The sequence below is a fragment of the Rhinopithecus bieti genome, unplaced genomic scaffold (assembly GCF_001698545.2).
Source record: "Rhinopithecus bieti isolate Rb0 unplaced genomic scaffold, ASM169854v2 scaffold_3067, whole genome shotgun sequence".
Classification (NCBI taxonomy): domain Eukaryota; kingdom Metazoa; phylum Chordata; class Mammalia; order Primates; family Cercopithecidae; genus Rhinopithecus; species Rhinopithecus bieti.
In genome coordinates this window covers 639,020-644,783 of record NW_016804208.1, presented here as the reverse complement: position 1 = coordinate 644,783, position 5,764 = coordinate 639,020, and the positions used below count along the sequence as shown (strand labels likewise).

At 40.0% G+C, this 5,764-nt stretch overlaps 1 pseudogene; it reads left to right on the top strand.

Annotated features, from left to right (window-relative positions):
* The first annotated feature begins 1,237 nt into the window (after nt 1–1,237).
* On the top strand, nt 1,238–1,633 carry LOC108526420 (cytochrome c oxidase subunit 7C, mitochondrial-like; annotated as a pseudogene).
* The last annotated feature ends 4,131 nt before the right edge of the window (nt 1,634–5,764 follow it).

Below are 5,764 nucleotides of genomic sequence, written 5' to 3'. Positions count from 1 at the left end.
CAAAAGGCGGAGGTGAAAGAGAGTAATAGTGATGATCCTGACCCTGTGTAAGCCCAGGCTAATGTGTGTGTTTGTGTCCTAGTTTTTAACAAAAAAATTTACAAATAAAAGAAAAAAACTAAAACAGAAAAAAGCTTACAGAATAATAATATAAAGAAAAAAATTTTTTACAGCTGTACAATGTGTGTTTTAAGCTGCATTATTACTAAACAGTTAACAAGTTAAAAAATAAAGTTTACAGGGTAAAAAAAGTTACAAGTAAGCTAAGATTAATTTATTATTGAAGAAAGAAAATATTTTAATATAAATGTAGTGTGGCCAAGTGCACAGTCTTTATAAAGCCTATAGTAGTGTATAGTGCCTTCACATTCACTCACCCCTCACTCACTGAGTCACCCAGGGCAACTTCCAGTCCTGCAAGCTCCATTCATGAGAAGAGCCCTATACAGGTACACTATTTAAAAAAAATTTTTTTTCTTTTTTGAGACAGAGTCTCGCCCTGTTGCCCAGGCTGGAGTGCCATGGCATGATCTCAGCTCACTGCAACCTCCGCCTTTTGGGTTCAAGCGATTCACCTGTCTCAGCCTCCCAAGTACCTGGGATTACAGGTGTGTGTCACCATGCCTGGCTAATTTTTTTGTTTCTTTAGTAGAGACAGGGTTTCACCATGTTGGCCAGGCTGGTCTCGAACTCCTGACCTCATTGATCTTCCTGTCTTAGCCTCCCAGAGTGCTGGGATTACAGGCGTGAGCCACTGCACTTGGCCTTAAATCTTTTATACTGTATTTTTTACTGTACCTTTTCTGTGTCTAGAGATGCTTAGGTACACAAATACCATTGTGTTACAATTGCTTACAGTATTCAGTACGGTAACATGCTGTACAGGTTTGCTGCCTAGGAGCAACAGGCTATCCCACAGAGCCTAGGTGTATAGCAGGCTACACCATCTGGGTTTGTGTAAGCACACTATATGATGTTCACACGATAATGAAATTGCCTAATGATGCATTTCTCAGAACGTATTCATCGTGACTGTATCGGTCCCCTGAGATTTTAAAAAATAAGCTAGACACCTACCAAGATGACGTTTCAAATGCGGTGAAGTAGTTGGGCTGGAAGACCTTCCCCTATGCTCAGCACATGGTAACACCTCAAAAACAAACATTTATTAAAGATACTGACGTTTCTTTGCTGTTGTTGATGACTAACCAGATAGAAGTATTTTAAACTGATTTCCCATCTTTCCTTTCGGTCCTTGAGCACGGGGAACAAGGTCGTGAAAACAAGGTCTTGGTGAGGTGCCGCCATTTCATCCGTACTCGGTGCGGAGCTTCCAGCAGCGCTTATGTTGGGCCACAGCATCCCGAGGTTCACAACCTCTGTGGATCCGTAGGGGCCACTATGAGGAGGGCCCTGGGAAGATTTGCCATTTTCAGTGGAAACCAGTGGGCGTTATAGTTAAGATGTGTTTGTCCTTTGGATCTGCATTTGCTGCCCCTTCCTTATAGTAAGACACCAACTGCTTAAAATCATAAGGATGTTTCAGTTCGTCCATTTAACAGATATGAAGAGCAATTTTACGGAGATACAGCCTCTGGGAAATGGATCAAACTCTAACTCATGGGCATACTAGATATGTTATACACTTATGACATGAATGCTTAATGCCTCGTTTTTGGAAATAGGGAATGTAATACTTGGCCATTTGCCTACTTATTAATTTGGGTACATTCCAGTATTACTCTGTGATTTAGCTTTATATTAATAGTGTTAAACTGAGTTTATATTAAATTTTTGATTCCCAGGTCAGGGATTTTGTGGTAATTTATGCAATAAAAGGGAAATACAAAAAAAAAAAAAAAAAAAAAAAAAAGAAGTATTTTAAACTGAGATCCTTCTTAGACTACCTCTGTCAAAATCATCTGGGGTATTATTTAAAATGCAAGTTCTTAGGTGTAGTTCTGGGTGTCATAAATTAAAATCTCTTGAGGTAGGGCCTAGGAACAGTTTTTTTAAACAAGCACCCCAGGAAGTGTTTATGTACTCATTAAAGTCTGAGGACCACTGTAAATGAAATATAATCTATATCAGAACTTCGATTTCTTTATTCACATCTTCTCATCCCTGCACCACCACCCTCAACCCTACATTTCCAAGAAATGAATATTGCTTCCTACTTTGAGCAGCCAAAAAAGCATCTCACAGCCCCCTGGCTTTCAGGCCTAAATACAGTTCAGCAACCAAACTATATGAACATCCACAATGGCCCCCACCATGCTGTTTCCCCAGGGAAATTACATAATAGGTTTCTGGCACATACCACTGTTACTAGAATTACAAATGAACCCCCACCCCCATCTCTCCAGGAGTCTCCTGTGTTGAGTAAAACCACAACAATATATCTGCTGCTTAGAGCTGGGGTGAAAACAGTAGGGGTATGCTTGGAGAAGTGTGTGTGGTTTGCTGCATAGAAACTCAGTGCACCATCCTACCAGCTGCAGAGTCTGCGTGTCAGCCCTGTGTCTCTACATACTGGACTTGAATTTTTGCAAGACCCTATTAGGGTCCCCAAGAGAGCTCTCATATGAAGTCCAAGAAATCTGAGGAAAACGTGGAGCTTACATGATGGACTAATTTCATTTCAATAAAATTCCCATATTACATTCAATGTGCCTGGCTTTATTAAGTTTTGTCATAAACGCTGGGAACACTTCCAAATTTAGGCTTGCACAATTATTTTTATTGGTGCGTTAACTAAAAATGGTATATGCATAAGTCAGAGTGTACATTTGACTTCATCTGGGGAGCTAAAATGAGCTTTAGGTTGATTTATAGACATTTTACCCCAGTAAATGAGATACAGGAAATAGGGGTTAGAGTTTCTGATCACAGCATTTCTAAATCCATCCCGGTTCCATCCACAGCTCTGCCATGTATCTAATGAATTTAAATTCCAAATGTCTATCGGCAACCCACAAAGTCAACCAAACAAAGAGGTTGGCTTATTTTCAGACCCAGAGCCATCCAAACTGGGCAAAAAAATAGAGGTTTGTTGCACTAAAGTGGGACTGGGGAGCTCTCGGTGCTTTGAAAGGTTTTAATTGCTATGGAAAAAATCCTTTCAAAGATTTTTTCCCTCAACATGGGCCCCTTGGAAACTTTTCATAGGGGAACTGTAAAATATTTATACAGCTAGCAGCACTGTTAAAAAAAAAAAAAAAAAAAAAAAAAGCAAGCAAGAAAGAAGCATAGCACTGAATGAAAAGCAGACTTGAAGTGAGCCTTGCAGATTCAGGGGACCAGGGAGGGGAGGTTACTGTGACTCCAACCCCTGGAAACAGGATTAATCCCTACCAACCATGCCCACAGACAGGGCTCGCTTCACGGGCATGTGACCTGGCACTTAGAAGGGTCCTGCATTTAGTTGAATGCTCCGCTGTTGTCACTTTGAAATTTTTGATTTTTGAACAAGAGACCCCATGTTTTAATTTTGCATTGAGCCCTGCATGTTATGTAGCTGGTCCAGCTCACAGAACTTCCCCAGGATCACTGTCTTCAGACATTTCAGTGTGGTCCTCCCACCCCTTCCTCCCTGTTGGCGTTTCTTTGGCTTTCTTTTTCTGGAGGTATCCACAACACCGACCCTTCGACAGTCCTCAGTGGCATCTGCTCCACTTCCCATCGGTATGTCTGGCTGGCATACACACTGCCCACGCAGCTTTGTCACCCCAGGACATATGATGCTAATAATCCATATTCAAAACCCTAGAAAACATGAACCTGAGCTTGCGAATAGACCATAAAGTATAGAATTTTGTAGTTTAAAGGAACTGCAGAATTCTTGTTTTATAGAGTAAATTAGTACTGGAGAGAGGAAGGAAATTTCCCAAGGCTACTTCATTTATTAATATCAGGTTGGGGACAGGATCTGATATACATGCTGCTAGCTCACTCTGCAGGCTCTATAAAAAGGGGTTAACATGAGCAATTATAGTCCCCAAATTGTCCCCAAACTCATGTGAACTCTGGCTGCAGTCTTTTCTCAACACTTCAATCAACAATGACGTTATTAAAGAGCCGGGCATGCTGGCACATGCCTGCAATCCCAGCACTTTGGGAGGCCGAGAAGGGCAGATCAGTTGAGATCAGGAGTTTGAGACCAGCCTGGCCAATACGGTGAAACCTCATCTCTACTAAAAATACAAAAATTAATGGGCTTGGTGGCATGTGCTTGTCATCCCAGCTTCTTAGTAGGCTGACGTGGCAGGATCACTTGAACCCAGGAGGTGGAGGTTGCAGTGAGCCAAGATCATACTACTGCACTCCAGCCTGGGCAACAGAGCGAGACTCCGTCCAGAAAAAAAAAAAAAAAAAAAAAAAAAAAAAAAAAAGATGCTATTAAAGAAAGGTTGGGAAGATAATCATTTTTTCCACATCGGCCCCCCCAAATATTTTCATTCCTCCCACTCCTTATCTTTTACTGATGAAGATACTTGGTAGTAAAAACAACAGATGTAAATTGCATAGCCTCTTCATGGCTCTAGCCTACCACTGATGCTGTCAACCTGGTAACCCTGTAGAAAGGAAGAGAAAAATCCAAGGGCCCAGAAAACCCGCAAAGTGGATAATTAACACCAGAGAAATCAAGATTTGGCTACTTCATCATAGCTAAAATACTAAGGGGCAGGATGAGACACAGTCCCGAAACTTCCTACCAGGGGAAATGGGTTGCAGAATTACCACTATCTCGTCAATCAGGAGGGACCCTCTTGTCTCAAGGCTGACTTAATTGCCATAATTCAATTAACATGCTTCCACTAATTATATAAGCTTTTAGATGGCACTTCAACAGCAGCACCACTGAGAGTAAGCCATTTTTTTTTTCATTTTTAAACTTAGTCTTAGTTAATTATAAGTAAATTGCATTGGTTTCTTTCTCACATCCTGCCTTCAACTATTTTGCTACAAAATAATATCACATGATTTAAGAGCTCCGGGTCTTTGGCAAAAAAATAATAATAATAAGGCATGTATACCATGTGCAAAACTGTAGCATTCATAAAGAGACAGGCCCCTTCTTCCCTTGCTTCTTTCCTGTTTTTCTTCCTTCATTTCTTTCTAGATGCCAATTCTTATGAAATATTAAATGAGATAAATTACAATCACATTAATTGAAATGAACATGTATTTTCTAAATTCTCAGACCTAGAACAATGTCTGGCTCAATACAGATTTGTTAAATAATTATCAATATTAATTATTGGATGAGATACTTTGGGGCATGGTAGAGAAAGGCTGAGGAGGGCTAGAAGCCCTAAGATCTAAAATAACAGAGTGTATATGTTCTTTCATGAGATAAGATGTAAAAGCAGGAACACAACAAATCACTCAAAAACTACCCGGAATTGAAGATACTGAAGAGGAATGCAGATCATACATCATGAAAATGGTAAATCAGATTAACTCTTCCATTGAGAAAGATAAGAAGATGGGTTTTCAATGTCAGTTATCTTATCTACATACAAATGAAAGTTGACAAATGTAAATTACCTGCTACAAACCAATGGACAGTGGATCCATCACAGTTGGATAGATTTCAACAAAGCAAAGGATGCCACACTAGAATTGACCCAGTGCTAATTTGCATACAGCAAAGATTCATTTTGATACACCTTTATAGAGTTCATTTTAAATGAAAGTGCAAATTCTTTGTACCAAAGCATACCCAATTCTTCTATATTTTCATGATTTATGATTGAGCAGA